Source organism: Adiantum capillus-veneris, chromosome 16 (assembly GCF_014529385.1).
Source record: "Adiantum capillus-veneris isolate H3 chromosome 16, ASM1452938v2, whole genome shotgun sequence".
Classification (NCBI taxonomy): Eukaryota; Viridiplantae; Streptophyta; class Polypodiopsida; order Polypodiales; family Pteridaceae; genus Adiantum; species Adiantum capillus-veneris.
The window spans coordinates 25,048,317-25,063,627 of NC_140946.1; positions in this window are offsets into that span (position 1 = coordinate 25,048,317).

A 15,311-nucleotide genomic window follows, 5' to 3' on the forward strand; every position below is an offset into this window, starting at 1 on the left:
GTATGGATCTAAGCTCTTCGGGTCTTCAACCCCTGCAGCCATAGCCTAAGCTGTGTAGGACATGAAATAGGGGGCTCTGAGTGGTTGGCATCCATACCCAATGCCAAAGACGTGTAGAGTAAATTTTTTCTCAATCAGAATTAGTCTTTTTGAGTTTAGGGGGAGGGGGTGCCAACCACACAATCTTGTAATAACTTTCATTGCAAACAGTGGGAGCTTTGCATTGTCCTTGGAGTATTCCTTGCAGTGTATTATGATCTACAAAACAATAGTAAAACATTTATGGGCCGTAAGTGAGATGAGTACAATTGCCAAGTACTTGAATTGTTTCTACAAACTTTTTTGTGGTTGAAACGCCCGATGCAGTGAGACAACGCCGCATCCTTGCCTTGTACTCCAGTGACAAGTCCTTGCCGTGAGCCTCCCGCTCTTCTAAGGAAACTATCGTCATACACTAGCACCTATCAACAAAAAGATTGATCATGATATTTTGTCACTGGGCCATCTCCAATACCATCTGAATGCCTTTAAAAATTACCACCTGATTCTCGTCCATTTCTAGCATCGACCTTCCCCACAAGTGAATAGACTCACTATTCATTACCTGAGCTCTTGGTGCCACGGGCCTATCCATGTTTTCCAAGCCGAGTTGTTTTGTTGTCAATTGAAACTTCTTATCTGTTGGCAAATTGGCCTCTTCGGACTTCGCTTCATTGAATGTATCTTTGATCAGTTGCCACCCTGAAGTGAACTGTGAGTCGTGGACAGCTGTGTCAGCAATAAGATGTTGGTCCACTCCATAATCATCCACAAATCCCATGTCTGCCTCACAAAAATTTGCAATTGCAGCTAGGCAGTAGTCCTTCCATATATTCAGCTCATGCATGATAACTGTGACCAGAACGTAGTGGGTGTTGCCCGCCATAGCAAAGTTGGGAGCGCAATTCAGAGGCAAGTCACTTCTTTATTTGGGCTTTCTTTCTTGCACCCTAATGCTGCATCCGCAAGAGAAGCAAGAGTTAAGCCCGCATCAAATGTTTCCTTTAATACCTCTACCCGCTCTTCTTCTGGGTCAAACTGCACCTCCACATCCTCTACCTCTTCCTCCGGCGCCAATAGACAACTACCGAAAGTTGTTGACTGGGAAGTCTCGGACTCACCATCCATCTGCAAGTACAAGTAACAGACAAACCCGTGGTAGAATTCCACTAAGAAACACTTTTTTAAGTGCTTCATACACCTGTCTTGTACAAGAAGTGCATTGGAGAGACTTTTCTAGACAGCAATTCAGTCTCCTTGCCGAACTCTTGTCGAGGTCAAGGTTGTCTAGGTGCACATATCTCATTCCATCAATCGTCATGGAATTGTCACAAATGACTGCCTCATACTATTGCAAATGGGTTTGTAGGTACTCAAATGAGCAATCTATGATCCTTTGTATAGAAAAATCTGCATTAAACATTCCTGATAGTTCTGATGCACGGTGATGAGCATGGGCATTGTATAAGAACATGAATAGTTTTTCTTCACATGTATCCTCGCCCACATCGTCTGTCTCCAGGACTATGATCCCCATGACTCAAAGACAAAGCAAGCCAAAACTACTATTCAAAATTGGTTTGTATTTGGTGTCATAACCAAGCAAATATTGAGCCTGGAGTATCCCTTCAGGTCTCTATTTTCTTGGTTTTGTCCTATGCGCTAATGTTATAATAGGTGACGTCATTTGAGTCAGAATCAGGCGAATAGGGGCCCCAAGAATCTCCGAAGGGCCCTATTCGCTTGGTTTGTGACCCAAGTTGAATTTACGTTGTACCCACATCCATTGGGAACAGGTGGATTGGAATAGAGCATTTAATGTTATCAGTAAATGCTTTGTAACCTCACCCACATCGTCTGTCTCCAGGACTATGATCCCCATGACTGAAAGACAAAGCAAGCCAAAACTACTATTTAAAATTGATATGTATTTGGTGTCATAACCAAGCAAATATTGAGCTTTGGAGTATCCCTCAAGGTCTCTATTTGCTTGGTTCTATCGCATGCGCTAATGTCATAATAGGTGATGTGACTAGAGTCAGAACCAAGCGAATAAGGACCCCAATAATCTCCGAAGGGCCCTATTCGCTTGGTTCTGACCCAAGTTGAATTTAGGTTGTACCCACGTCCATTTGGAATAGGTGGATTGGAACAGAGAATTTAATGTTATCAGTAAAAGATATATAGGCCTACTCACTCAATATGCCCAAAAATAGCATTGAATAACAAGTCAAGCACAGTCACATAAGGAGTATTATTCCAACTATGCGGTGCGAGACTTCTAATCTTACCCTAATGACCACTCTTGGCCCTTGGAGTGTTGTTTCCCTTGTGCTCTAACCCCGTAATGCAGTGGCTTTGGTGCGCACACAGACGGGGGGGGGGGAGAGAGAGAGAGAGAGAGAGAGAGAGAGAGAGAGAGAGAGAGAGAGAGAAACTGTCTCTGCAATATCCAATGGCACCGAGTTGGATGGTGATGTCGCAGGTCGCTGAGAGCAAGATCCAGAAGGTGGCCAGGAGGAAGAGGACAAAAAGGCAAAGGCAAGGGCGATGGCAACGCGGCAGCAAAGGACTCAAACCAGTGGAGGTCGCTCAACGCAGGATCGCAAGAGGTGGCCAAGGGGAAGAGTGCAAAAAAGGCATAGGCAAGGGAGATCTGTTTGTTCTACTTGGAGATGGAGATGGCAACTGCAACGGTGATCGGTATCCGACTCTAAACGGCCACTCAAAAAAGGCACGTGGGTTGTGCTCACAAGTACAATCAGTTTGGGAGTAATAAGCGGGTTCAGAATGCCATGCAGTACGATCTACCAACCACAATCTCGGGTGTAATCATGCGCATAAGTAAAGTTGTCACCCTCGCCGAGGTAAGCATTCTAAGTTTAGAGGCAGTACCCCCGCCAAACATTTTAACTATACCCTCGTCCTAGATGAGCGCTCATGCATTGAGCAAACAATAAAATCTTGAGCACTCTTATGCCTCTTTTCGCATCCTCTATTGCCCAGTGTTTTAACTCTACCCCCGTCAACGCTATGCAGTAAGCAAACCATCTCTTTTGTGCTCTCCACCCTTTTTGCGCATCTCCTCTTACTCTCTAGTGCTCCTTTTTGCGCATCCTCCTCTTACTCCTGTTCTACAACGCTTTAGTGACTAGAACTCTACACACAATGAAGAGGTATGCTACTACACTTTTGTGCACTTGTATTTTGTGAGGTCAGCACCAAGCGAATAAGGGAAGGCAAACTCTGTTCGTTGCACCTGTTCGCTTGGTATTGACCATCGTCTTTGTTAATGATGTTTGCTATTTTACTTTTTTGAGGTCAGTACAAAGCGAATAAGGGAAGGAAAACTCTGTTCGTTGCACCTGTTCGCTTGGTACTGACCATCGTTGCACCTGCTCGAATGGTACTGACCATCATATTTATTAATGATGTTTTCTATTATACTTTTTTGAGGTCAGTAGAAAGCGAATAAGGGAAGGCAAACTCTGTTTGTTGCACCTGTTTGCTTGGTATTGACTATCATCTTTATTAATGATGTTTGATATTATACTTTTCTGAGGTCAATACCAAGCGAATAAGGGAAGGCAAACTCTACTCGTTGCACATGTTCACTCGGTAGACCATCGTCTTTATTAATGATATTTGCTATTATACTTTTTTGAGGTCAGTACCAAGCGAATAAGGGAAGGCAAACTCTGTTGTGTTGCACCTGTTCTCTTGGTACTGAACATCATCTTTATAAATGATGTATGCTATTATAATTTTCTAAGGTCAGTACCAAGCGAGTAGAGGCAATACAACCGTATTTGGTGCACTTCTTCGCTTCGTGTTGACCCTAGAAATCTTAAGTCCCTTGTGCAACAAATGACATATACTTTTCTGTTATGCTACTTGTAGAGATGCCTCGTGCAAAGGCCACACCTAGAAGGGAAACAGGTGACTCTTTGAATGCTCAAGCAAGAAGACGCTAATATGAGGCGCACAGAGGTGTCCTGCAACATTTGCGAAGGATTGAACAACACATGCAACCGGCCATTCCACGTCTTCCTTTCCAGCCAGTAGTGCGAGATATTTGCAAGCATTTGAGAGTGTGCATGGGATGGGCCAACAGTGCACTTCTTTGCCTACAAAAAAATGCAGAAGACTACCTCGTTGAATTCTTCAACGATGGATATATCCTGGCTTCCCATGCACACCACGTTACTATCATGCCATGGGATTTTGACACTCTTCGGAGGCTGTGCTTTCGCTACAATGGGCTACTTCAGCCAGTACCTATCCGGGATAGTAGAACCATGGATATTGTTAAAATCCCCCCTCTCCATCCTCGTGCACGACAGAAAAAGCCTTCTAGGGCTGGATTAAATAGTAGAAGGACACGATCACGGGTCGAGAGAAATAACACAGATGGGAAGACTGAGCCAGTTGATGAGGGGCATAAGCAAGTCAGGGTGGACCCTGAGGCGATCATTGAAGAAACAAAGACAATTATGGAGGAACCAGTTTTGAAGAAAAATGAGCAAGGTATGGAGGATCCGGAGCCTGTGCCTATAATGCAGGATCTTGTGCCTGTAAGGGAGGATCCTGTTAGAGAGGAGCCTGTGCCTGTTAGGGAGGAGCACGTGCAAGTAAGGGAGGAGCCTGTTAGGGAGGGGGCCTGTGCCATTAAGGGAGGAGAATGAGGTAGCCACAGATAAAGCTCAATAAAGGCAAGGAAAAGTCTTTGCTTCACAAGGGCCATCCAACGAGGAGCCTTTATCAGAAGAGTTGATTATTTTAGAGCAAATCAATGAAGAAAAGTTGCAATTTCTGATCAGCATAGCACCTCTGCATGCATAGATACTGTAGCTTGGAAGGTCAGAGGAGGCCTACATTTACTGCTGCTTGTAAGGTCAGAGGAGGCCTACATTTTCAACCTCGATCAACAAGACTTCCTGTGCATGTGCAGTTTCTCCAACTCCAGCGCAACAGATGCGGTCGTCAACATTTCTATGTGGTACTTCTCAAGCTCTTTATAAGTCACGCTTGGTTTATTAAATGGATCACTTTTGCTAAGACATGGGTCAATATCAAGCGAGTTAGTGGATTATGGAATTGGATAGTTATACCACTTGCTCGGTATTGACCCATGTCTTAGATTCAGTTGTCAACATTGCTATGTGTTACGTCTCAAGATTTTCTTTATAAGTCATTCTTGGTTCATTAAATGGCTCACTACCGCTAAGACATGGGTCGATACCAAGAAAATCAGTGGCTTATGGAATTGGATAGTGATACCGCTCGCTTGGTATTGACCCATGTCTTCGCGACAGTCATCAACGTTGCTATGTGTTACGTCTCAAGCTTTTCTTTATAAGTCATGCTTGGTTCATTAGATGGCTCACTACCGCTAAGACATGGGTCAATACCAAGCGAGTCAATGGCTTATGGAATTTGATAGGAGCCCCAATCGCTCGGTATTGACTCATGGATTTGTGGCAGTGGACAGCCCACTGAAATATCTCAAGTCTAATCTCTGTCATTGATTCATGTTAGGCACGCTATCTCACTTCTTTTCGCTGATGTTCAGAACAAAATATACGTAATAGATCCGTTGATCTTGCCTATGGTTTAGAACAACAGAGTTTCGTTTTTGGCTCTGTTGGGCTGGTTTAGTAGAGTCAGTTTTGATCTAGCACGTTTTCTGGTCACTGCATACAATCAATCGTGAGTTTCTTCTTGCCTTATAAAAACCATGTTGGATTTAGGATCTTCTTTCTCCTCAGACTTGATGGTTTTGGTGTAGTGATCATTGGAGTTTGTTGTTATTTGACCTTGAAGATAAGATTGTCTACTACGCAAACTCCACGCAAAGCAGGTTGTTTCACGATCGTGTAAAAAAGTAAGGCAGGTCTGGGTACATTTGGAAGTAGTATCTCTTTGTAATGTGTTACTGACTCAACTGATTACGTATTAGTGCCGCGAAAAAATTTGTATGCTGTGTAAAGCATGTTTTGTTAGAACATGATCTTGGGACTACCATCCAGCATGAACGAGTCATCTTGCCCACACAGGTTGATGACTATAGTTGTGGCTGGCGAATTTGTTTGAATGCCTTGTTGCTCCTCGGTCAAATTTTGGATGTACCAAACGTAAGTAATCGTGTTGTTTCATTGTTTGTTTGCTGCAACGTTTGTATTAAAAGAAGCAACATCTTTACTTACTTTCCTCTTATCACGCTTCTAGAGGAATTTCAATTACATAACTACACCCCCAACAATGTGCGACATTTTTTTGTAATGGCCATCCATCATATTATAATCTCGGTAAACAAACGTACAAAAGAGGAAGGGGCGAGAGCTGAGGAGTTTGAATAGGCTCGCATTGACGAAATGACACAGCGCTACAATCAGACCCAAGAGGAGGATCGAAATATGCAAGAAGCAATAAATCAATATTATGCAGATGCCGCAGAAGTAGAGGAATGGGCCACACATCAACGGAAAGAGCAAGAACAGAGGGAAGCTTCACAGGTGCAAGATGCATGGGAAGCCATGGAAGAGGCATGCTTTTGAATGACGCGAATGGATGCCCGAGACCAGCGTCCCCTGGGGTAGAAGTAGCAACCGAGGAAAGGGCAGGGGAGCAGTGGCAACAACCGGGGGAGAGGGCAGGGAACCAGTGGCAGTAACCGAGGAAAAGGACAGGGGACCAGTGGCACCAACCAAGGGAGAGGATAGGGGAGCAGTAGTAGGGTAAGGGAGCAATAACTACCTCTCTTTGTATACATCTTGACAAAAACAACACAATTTGTAAAGCTTTGAGACAATGAAAAGTGTACATTTTTTAAACATTCTTTGAGCGGCACAAAATGTCTCTGTATTAGTAATTTTGAAGAGTACATAGTTTGCATGGCATCAAAGCTCATTGCGTGCACAAGGTATGCGACCTAGCTTCCCGTGGAAGCAATTAAGTGAAGTGTATTTGAGAGGGACTCCTTGCACAATGTTGTTTCCTCCTTGCGTCTTGGAATTTGAGAAGAAGAAAGAGTTAGATTCTATGTCTTAATGTATTAAAGACAATCAAAATTCATCCATTTAGTAAGCACCTTTCTATTGTTGAAACTGAATGCATACAATTACGGCAAAATTGGAAGTTCTTCACATGTAAGATCTACCCTGAGCTGTGCAAGAGTTGTGCTTGAGATTGCCTCCATCACAGTAAGTAGGTTGTCTCAAAAGTAGAGCTCCATTGATAAAGGTTTGTTATCGAGGCTAGACTCTGTCTCTTGGTTGAGTGAAATAAGATGCCCACTAAGAAGATGATATCTAAGATAGTAAAATGACACTATGAAATTTTGAGATCTTAAAATGAACTGGCAAATTATGGACTTATTTTGCAAAATACAGATTTTGCCCTGTGACTGTTTCCTATCCCAATTATCATCTAAAAAGTCCAAACAGCTCTCAGACTTGTAAATGAACATTGTTGCGGTAGTTCTTATTTGCTCATCGAAGAAGAAATCTACAAACACTTCAAGAGGCATAAATAGTGCGAGCCGAACTATTTTTGTGGAAATTGAATACTTGAGGGACTTTTGTATATCCTGAAACAACCTCTTCCTAAAGCTTTCACTAGTTTGCGAAGCAGGCAGAGACCAATCCTTGTTGTCAAAAAATGGAAGTGACAAAGGAGCTACACGACCCCAACCAAAGGAAGTTCTCGATTCCAAATATGACATCATAAAAGAATATTCCATTATCTGCAATTTCCTTGTGTTGTCTTCCTCGGTACATTTGCTCACCAATAAATGCATGGAAAGCATAAAAAATCCCAACTATGCTCTCAACTGGTTGCCAATCCGTCATATTCGATGGATAAATATCTAAAACATACCAAAGATGATATCCAACACTTAGCCTTCGAATATAATCATTTACTAAGTGAGATGCTCAAAATAACTTATAGTTGGGTTGATGTCATGGAAAACTTGGAGGAGATGTTTGCAACCTTAAGTCTGCATGCTGGAAAGCATGTTGTATGAGGACCTCTTTCACCCGCTTGCTTTGTGCACACACTTTAAACTCTTTAAGTTGTCCCTTGAAAGCCTCCACAAAATCATTGCGTTGCCTCCTCTTCCTCTTCCTAGTTTGCAGTAGTACCCAACTTCCGATAGTTATTCGAGATGGTATCCATGCTTGATCGTATGTAGTATAATTGTTAAAAATGCTAACAGAGTCAATGGTAGTGCTAGGCCTTCGAGAAGTAGTCATGATGTGCACTAGAATACACAGAAAAGTTAGTGAAAATATGAAAAAGGGAAGAAGTTTTGAGAGGGAAGTAGAGCTACTCAAAGTCATATTTGGGCAAGAACATAGATACTAGATAGAGTCTTCAATGAAAGTTCTGAAATTCATCGGTACAGAGTTAGTACGACTTATGGAATTTATGCCTTGAAAGCATGAAATTGTGCAATTTGATGAACAAAAATAATATTTTCTCCCTTTTTTCTAAAAGAGCTTGGCTTCAAAATGTCGATTCTCAACGTAACGTTAATCTCTTCCTCATTGGTCGAGCACCACTCTCTCTCTAGAACTGAAAGACCCAAAAGTGAGTCCAACTTTCTCCTAATGCTTAGTAAGATTAAGGACACAAAGGCAAAGGAGAGCGAACATTTTCTTGCAAAAACGCATGAAGTTGAAGCTTCTCTCGTCAAGACGGTCAAGGCAGCTCAAAAAGAAGCCCACAATGCAGTACATAAGAAGATCGATAGTGAAATACAAGTAACTTTACAAGAATGTCGGCTGCATGAAGCCCTCGGTCTCAAGATTTGGATTGGAGGGCTTTGCTCCCCATGGTGCACTGAGGAGGACACCCTTGAAGAATCCATCACCAAGCTCAATGACATTCTTCAACCACTTAGCATCGAGCTTGACACTCTCTCTTGGATCAACGACACACATAGACGTGTGCCACTTGGTCAATGCATCCTCACTTCAAAAACAAAGAAGAATGGATGATAATTCTACGTCAATCCTATCTCCTCAAGGGAGAAAATCTTTGGATCACCGAGGAATTGACCACAAGTCAACTCAAGCTTAAAGCAAGCGAGCTCAAGAAGATGCATGAAGCTTGTAAACAAGGTAAATGGGCAGTCTACCGTGGCGCTAAAGCCATCATCCAAGAGTTCCAAACTCCCAAGCCAGATTCTCCTTCACTTGACCTCCTTAGGTTTTGTTATTGTTATCTTCCTTTTTTCCTTCACCCCCTGATGGACACTTTGTCCCTAATTGATATGTATCTAATTCTTCATCCCGCAAAACCAGATGTAAGGCTTGTTTTGGTCCCATCATGGGTCATATCTAACCTCCATTGACGAAATCTATTTCTCTCTCTCTCTCTCTCTCTCTCTCTCTCTCTCTCTCTCTCTCTCTCTCTCTCTCTCTCTCTCTCTCTCTCTCTCTCTCTCTCTCTCTCTCTCTCTCTAATCTCTCATGTGTGAAAAATATCTCTCTCCATTAAGTAAACTGCTCTAATATTGCCTAACACTTTTTCTATAATTTCACTACGTAACATGGTTTACCATGTGATGGGTGATGTATTTTCACCCCAATCAAGGGTAAAGACCTTGGTGAAATCCGCCGACACTTCTTAAAATTATTGGCATTGCTCCTCTGTTGTGCTTGCAAGACCCATAAGCTTGACCATTCTATCAAAAGTTGCCCAAACTTGCTTGCGCTTATTTGCAAGCTCGCCATTTGAGTCATTGTCAGTAGTAATTTTGCATAATTCCTTCCAGAGTTCCCAAAGGTTACCTACCTTGTGGTTGGAGCTATTTTGAGCATCATGCTAGCATGGGTGCTTTCCCTGTATTGCTTTCTTCAAGAAGTGTCTAGCTTTTTGTCCACTCATTGACACTTTTTGGGCGATCTCATGGGCCTCCTTTGTGTTTTTTGCAGCAACAATTGACACATTTCCACCGTGACATCCAATGAAATTAAGAAGTGCCTCCACCCATTTGATCGCAACCAAGGACTTTTGCAATGGCTTCATTGTGAAAGCATAGTCAATGTGGAGATTCAATAGCCTATCAAAAAATGTACATTAGATTCTTAATCTCCTCATCCTATTACATATGCCATTTTGCTAGCTAATCCTCAAATCATTGTGAAAGCATAGTCAATGTGGAGATTCAGTAGCCTATCAAAAAATGTACATTAGATTCTTAACCTCCTCATCCTATTACATATGCCATTTTCCTGGCTAATCCTCGAAGAATTGTGCATACCTCTCTAGCTACATGCTCTTAACTACAACTACAACTACAACTGTTGGCATTTTCCCGTATTAAATATTACCTTGTATAATTATGGATTTTATTATCCATCTATCTATGATCTTTTTTCTTTTTAATTTGAAATGAATTTGTTATGTCAACCAAGGATGGGGCTATCCAATAATACTTGGAAGACCATGGCTTATGGCCATGAGGGCAAAGTAAGACTAAGCCATCAACATTTTTCAAATGCAAGGTACATAGGGTAAGGAAATTATCTATGGCATATAGCTAGTTAAACAAAAGGAGATGGATTTGGAGACCTCTATTGATGAGTTCTCCAGAAATTCCATAGACACTTTAGAGAAGTCTACAAAATGTCATCTTGTGGACACAAAACCAATGATGTTTATAGGATATTCGACTACAAAATGTGTGTGTGTGTGTGTGTGTGTGTGTGTGTGTGTGTGTGTGTCTGAGTGAGTGAGAGAGAGAGAGAGAGAGAGAGAGAGAGAGAGAGAGAGAGAGAGAGTATCCATAGTTTCCCACTTGAATATTTCTAAAAAAGTAGTTAAATCTGGAAGAGTATGACCTTTCATTCTTTGCATCGTACCCGTGTAAATTATTGCATAGTGCATTGTGTTTAGCAGTTCAACCTCACCAAATTGGTAAATTGGCATTAATTCTTCAAGTTTTTCCCTATAGATCAGTGATGTTGCATTTAGGCTTGATATCGAACCTATTGTTTATTGAATTCATTGTTAATCTATGAATGGAAGACATTACCTGGTCTCCCTTGTTTTAGCTTCCAACCTCATAGACTTCTTTCACAAATTTTGAGAAGGGGCTTTCACTCTTATCAAATAAATACACGTGCCTAAGCTTCAACCTATATCCTAATTTTACTACTAGTTTTAACTCCTCTATAAAATATACACCTATAATTGTCCTGGTATGATATATAAGAGTTCCAATTGTAGGATTTCTGTAGGGAAGAAATGGTATCTTGATTGAGTCGGGACATGTTACTTTAGCCTCCACAAAGCCCAATTGTTGATCTAGATCGTACCCTTTCAAATTACCTTTCCATACAAGTTTTCCATTGGGAATTGGCCTTGCTATAGCATAAGGATATACAGAATTGACATCATAGTAAATTTAAATTCTTGTCATAGGGTATGTATACATCATGTGACCACCCTAATAGCCTTGTCGAATGAAGGCTAATTTGTTTGGTGCATGCCTAAAGATAAGATACGTTTTGGGGTAATAATGGGTTTGATAAATCTTCTTAGCCATCTACAATATGGTCATGTTATTTGTTGTATCTGTAAAAGATCGATTCCAATACTTTTCTTGTGCTTTCCTAAGGACTTCAGCCAGCATTAAGATATCTTGATCCAGATAGTTGAAAATCAAGCCTCGTTCTTATATTGAACCTTGTACTCTTGATCCTCGTCTTTCAAGCCCAAAAAGTCTTCTTTCCATAGAATTCTTGCATATCTTTTCACTGAGTAAACTGGAAATTACAACATCATATGCCAATTTTCCCTCAAGTGCAGAGTTACTAATTGCTATGCAAAATATGTCCCATAAAGGGTGTAAAGAGCACAATAAGAAGATGGACTGTACTTCGTTGTCAAAATCGAATCTCTGTGACATCAATTGATGGAAAGTACATTGGGTGCATTCAAGTGCTCAGAAACTGTGTCGTTTTCTTTCATAGAGCTTCATCATCAAAGTACACCTTGTTGCTTGCGCTTTTACTCTTATATGTATTGCACAGCTTGTTCCATAAGGCTTTAGCAGTAGTGTCACCCACTATGGTGAAATAGATAGATTTTGTGAGGTGTAAACATATAGTGGATTTAGCTTTGGCATCAAGCATCTTCCGCTGTGCAGTTATATAGCTATTATCTTCTTGTCATTCAATGATTGGTTCATATTGGCGCTTTGGATTAACACATCCTGGATTTGCACATAGAGAAATTTGTGTTGTTGGACTTTTTGTAAATGTCCTTCTCAGAAGAGGATGCCATAATTGCAAGACTTGAGCACTGTGTCAAGAAAACTTGACAAATTTTTGGCAGAACCTTCTCTACAAACAGGAGCGAATCTCAAGTCAAAATCTCAAGTCAAACGGTGCTCAAAGTATCATGTAGGAAAAATCCGGTGGAGTTCCCTTTGTACGGGGAGCAAAAACGCAACCCAAATGACGCATACAAACCATAAAATCAACTCAAGAGAGTAAAACTAGGCATAAATTGTCAACTGTCATTAACAACAAACGGCTTCCATATGCAGCATCAAGCAAAATATCGCATACGATGCATGAACATTTGAGAAGGTACAGTAGGCAATGTCCGCAAGTCAACGTACATGAGTAAGAAACGTGCACTAAGAGATGAGGAATAGTTTTTGCTCTCAAAACACAATTATAATCAATATCCACACATTTTTATTACATTTTCCATGTTTGAAAGACCTTTGGCCACATTTCCATGCACTAATTTTCTATCAAACAACATCATGTCAGTGAGTGTGTGTGTGTGTGTGTGTGTGTGTGTGTGTGTGTGTGTGTGTGTGTGTGTGTGTGTGTGTGTGTGTGTGTGTGTGTGTGTGTGTGTGTGTGTGTGTGTGTGTGTGTGTGTGAGAGAGAGAGAGAGAGAGAGAGAGAGAGAGAGAGAGAGAGAGCGAGAGAGAGAGAGAGAGAGAGAGAGTGAGTGAGAGTGAGTGAGAGAGAGAGAGAGAGAGAGAGGTGCAAGCGCAACTCAATAATACATTATTGTGTTATCATAATAATTACAAGTTGATTTCCCACATGGTGAGGAATTAAATTTATAGTAGCAACAATGTGATCTAAAAGGTGTCTGCCAAAAGGATGGGAAGAGGTGCGCCTTGTTGTGGGTTGTCACATCCTTGCCCTCCACCATGTGAAAATTTAGATAAATCAAGTGTCAAGACCTTCAAATATGATCAATTTCGTAGGTTCTTAGAACACTTTTGGAGTTGTTTAAGAGAGACAACTATAAGAAATGGACTAAAGTGCCATTTTGGACTAAAGTGCAGACATGCTTGCGGCAGCTAAGGCTCTCAAGCACCAAATGGACTAATCATCCATTCTGGAACGGTGTGGTAGGGTAAAATAGGGATCCTCTACCCACTAGCAAACAAACTAATGAGTAGGATTTATCTTCTCTACCTCATAGTTGAGGACGAGTATGATTTCAAAAGCGAGGTAATGTCATAAAAACTAATATCTAATTCTCCCAAATGATTTTCTCATGTTAAACTGATCATTTAATATGGGGAAGTACTAGGGGAGTAAAAGCTAGAATATTGGTAAGGCTGCCAGACCGGTCTCTGTCACGGATCCAAAGGAGAGAAAATAGGGATCCAAAGGGGGACTGTCTACAAAAGAGCAATGTGCTTCAATGGGGCTTAAAAGACCTAAGGTTTTGCTCCATTAAGACTTCCATAGGCTAAAGTTCCTAAATTTAATTCAATTGTCCAAAGGCCAAAGTAGGGAAAAATTGGATGGTCATTGGAAGACTAAAAAGTATTCCCACATCCCTAGGAAGGAGGGGGCGAGCCCTAATGGTAGGGTATGAGAAAGAAACACACACACACACACACTCCCAAGATCTCCCTAAAGGGAAGAATGGACACATGGAAGCATCTAGCAGCCTAATGGCTTTCCTGATTCCTATTGGCCAGAAAACTAAAAGGTCCAATGAGAGTTTAAATGAATTATTTAATTACCTAAAGCTCTTACAAAAGGGGAAAGGGGGACACATGTCACAAGGCTACCAATTATGCTTCTCATTTGTGATTGGCTAGGCTCTGCAAGGGCCAATGGGAAGCCAGCATGGATAGTTTGCAAGAGTGGTCTACCAAGAAGAGAGAAAGGGTTGCAACACTTTGCTACACACACACACACACAACTCTTGTGTGCAAGAAGAACTCCATCTTCTTCTCCAAGAATTGAGAAGTAGAGGCCTACACTAACAACTCTTGGCTAGGGAATGCAAATCCAACCAAGAGCCAAGCTTCAATGGCATGCTCATCTCCTCTATCATGCTAATTACTAAGCTAAGCTATGCTAATTAGAGTGATTATGTGGAGGAGAATACTTCTTTCTTGTAAGATAAATCTTCTTCATCTCAATCATCCTCATTCCCTGCTAGCTCTCACCATTTTTGAAGGTGTGTGAGGTCTTGGGACTGAGGCTAGGGACACTAGGTGTGTTTTTCAAGCATAATTTGATGCATGAAGCTTCCATCTTCATTGCACCAACGATTTTTGTCAAGGAACACAAGAATTGTATTGTACAAAAGTCTCCTTTGATAACAGAATCTATAATACAAAGCCTTTATGGAGGGGGGACCGGCTCCATATAAATCCGCTCCTCCATTGTTGTCAATTGTTCTTTTTCTCTCTCTTTTCAAGTATTGTCAATGCTGAATTAGCTAGGTGTAAATTGCTATGTTGCTTTCTCAAATTAAGTACTTTCTCTATGCTCATAAGGAATTCGTTCTTAATGAAATGCTCACTATGTTATCAATTTCCACTACACACTGATCTCTTTGATGTTGCATTTAGGCTTGATATCGAACCTAATGTTTATTGAATTCATTGTTAATCTATGAATGGAAGACATTACCTGGTCTCCCTTTTTTTCAGCTTCCAACCTCATAGACTTCTTTCACAAATTTTGAGAAGGGGCTTTCACTCTTATCAAATAAATACATGTGCCTAAGCTTCAACTTATATCCTAATTTTACTACTAGTTTTAACTCCTCTGTAAAATATACACCTATAATTGTCCTGGTATGATATATAAGAGTTCCAATTGTAGGATTTTTGTAGGGAAGAAATGGTATCTTGATTGAGTCGAGACATGTTACTTTAGCCTCCACAAAGCCAAATTGTTGATCTAGATCGTACCCTTTCAAATTACCTTTCCATACAAGTTTTCCATTGGGCATTGGCCTTGTCATAGCATAAGGATATA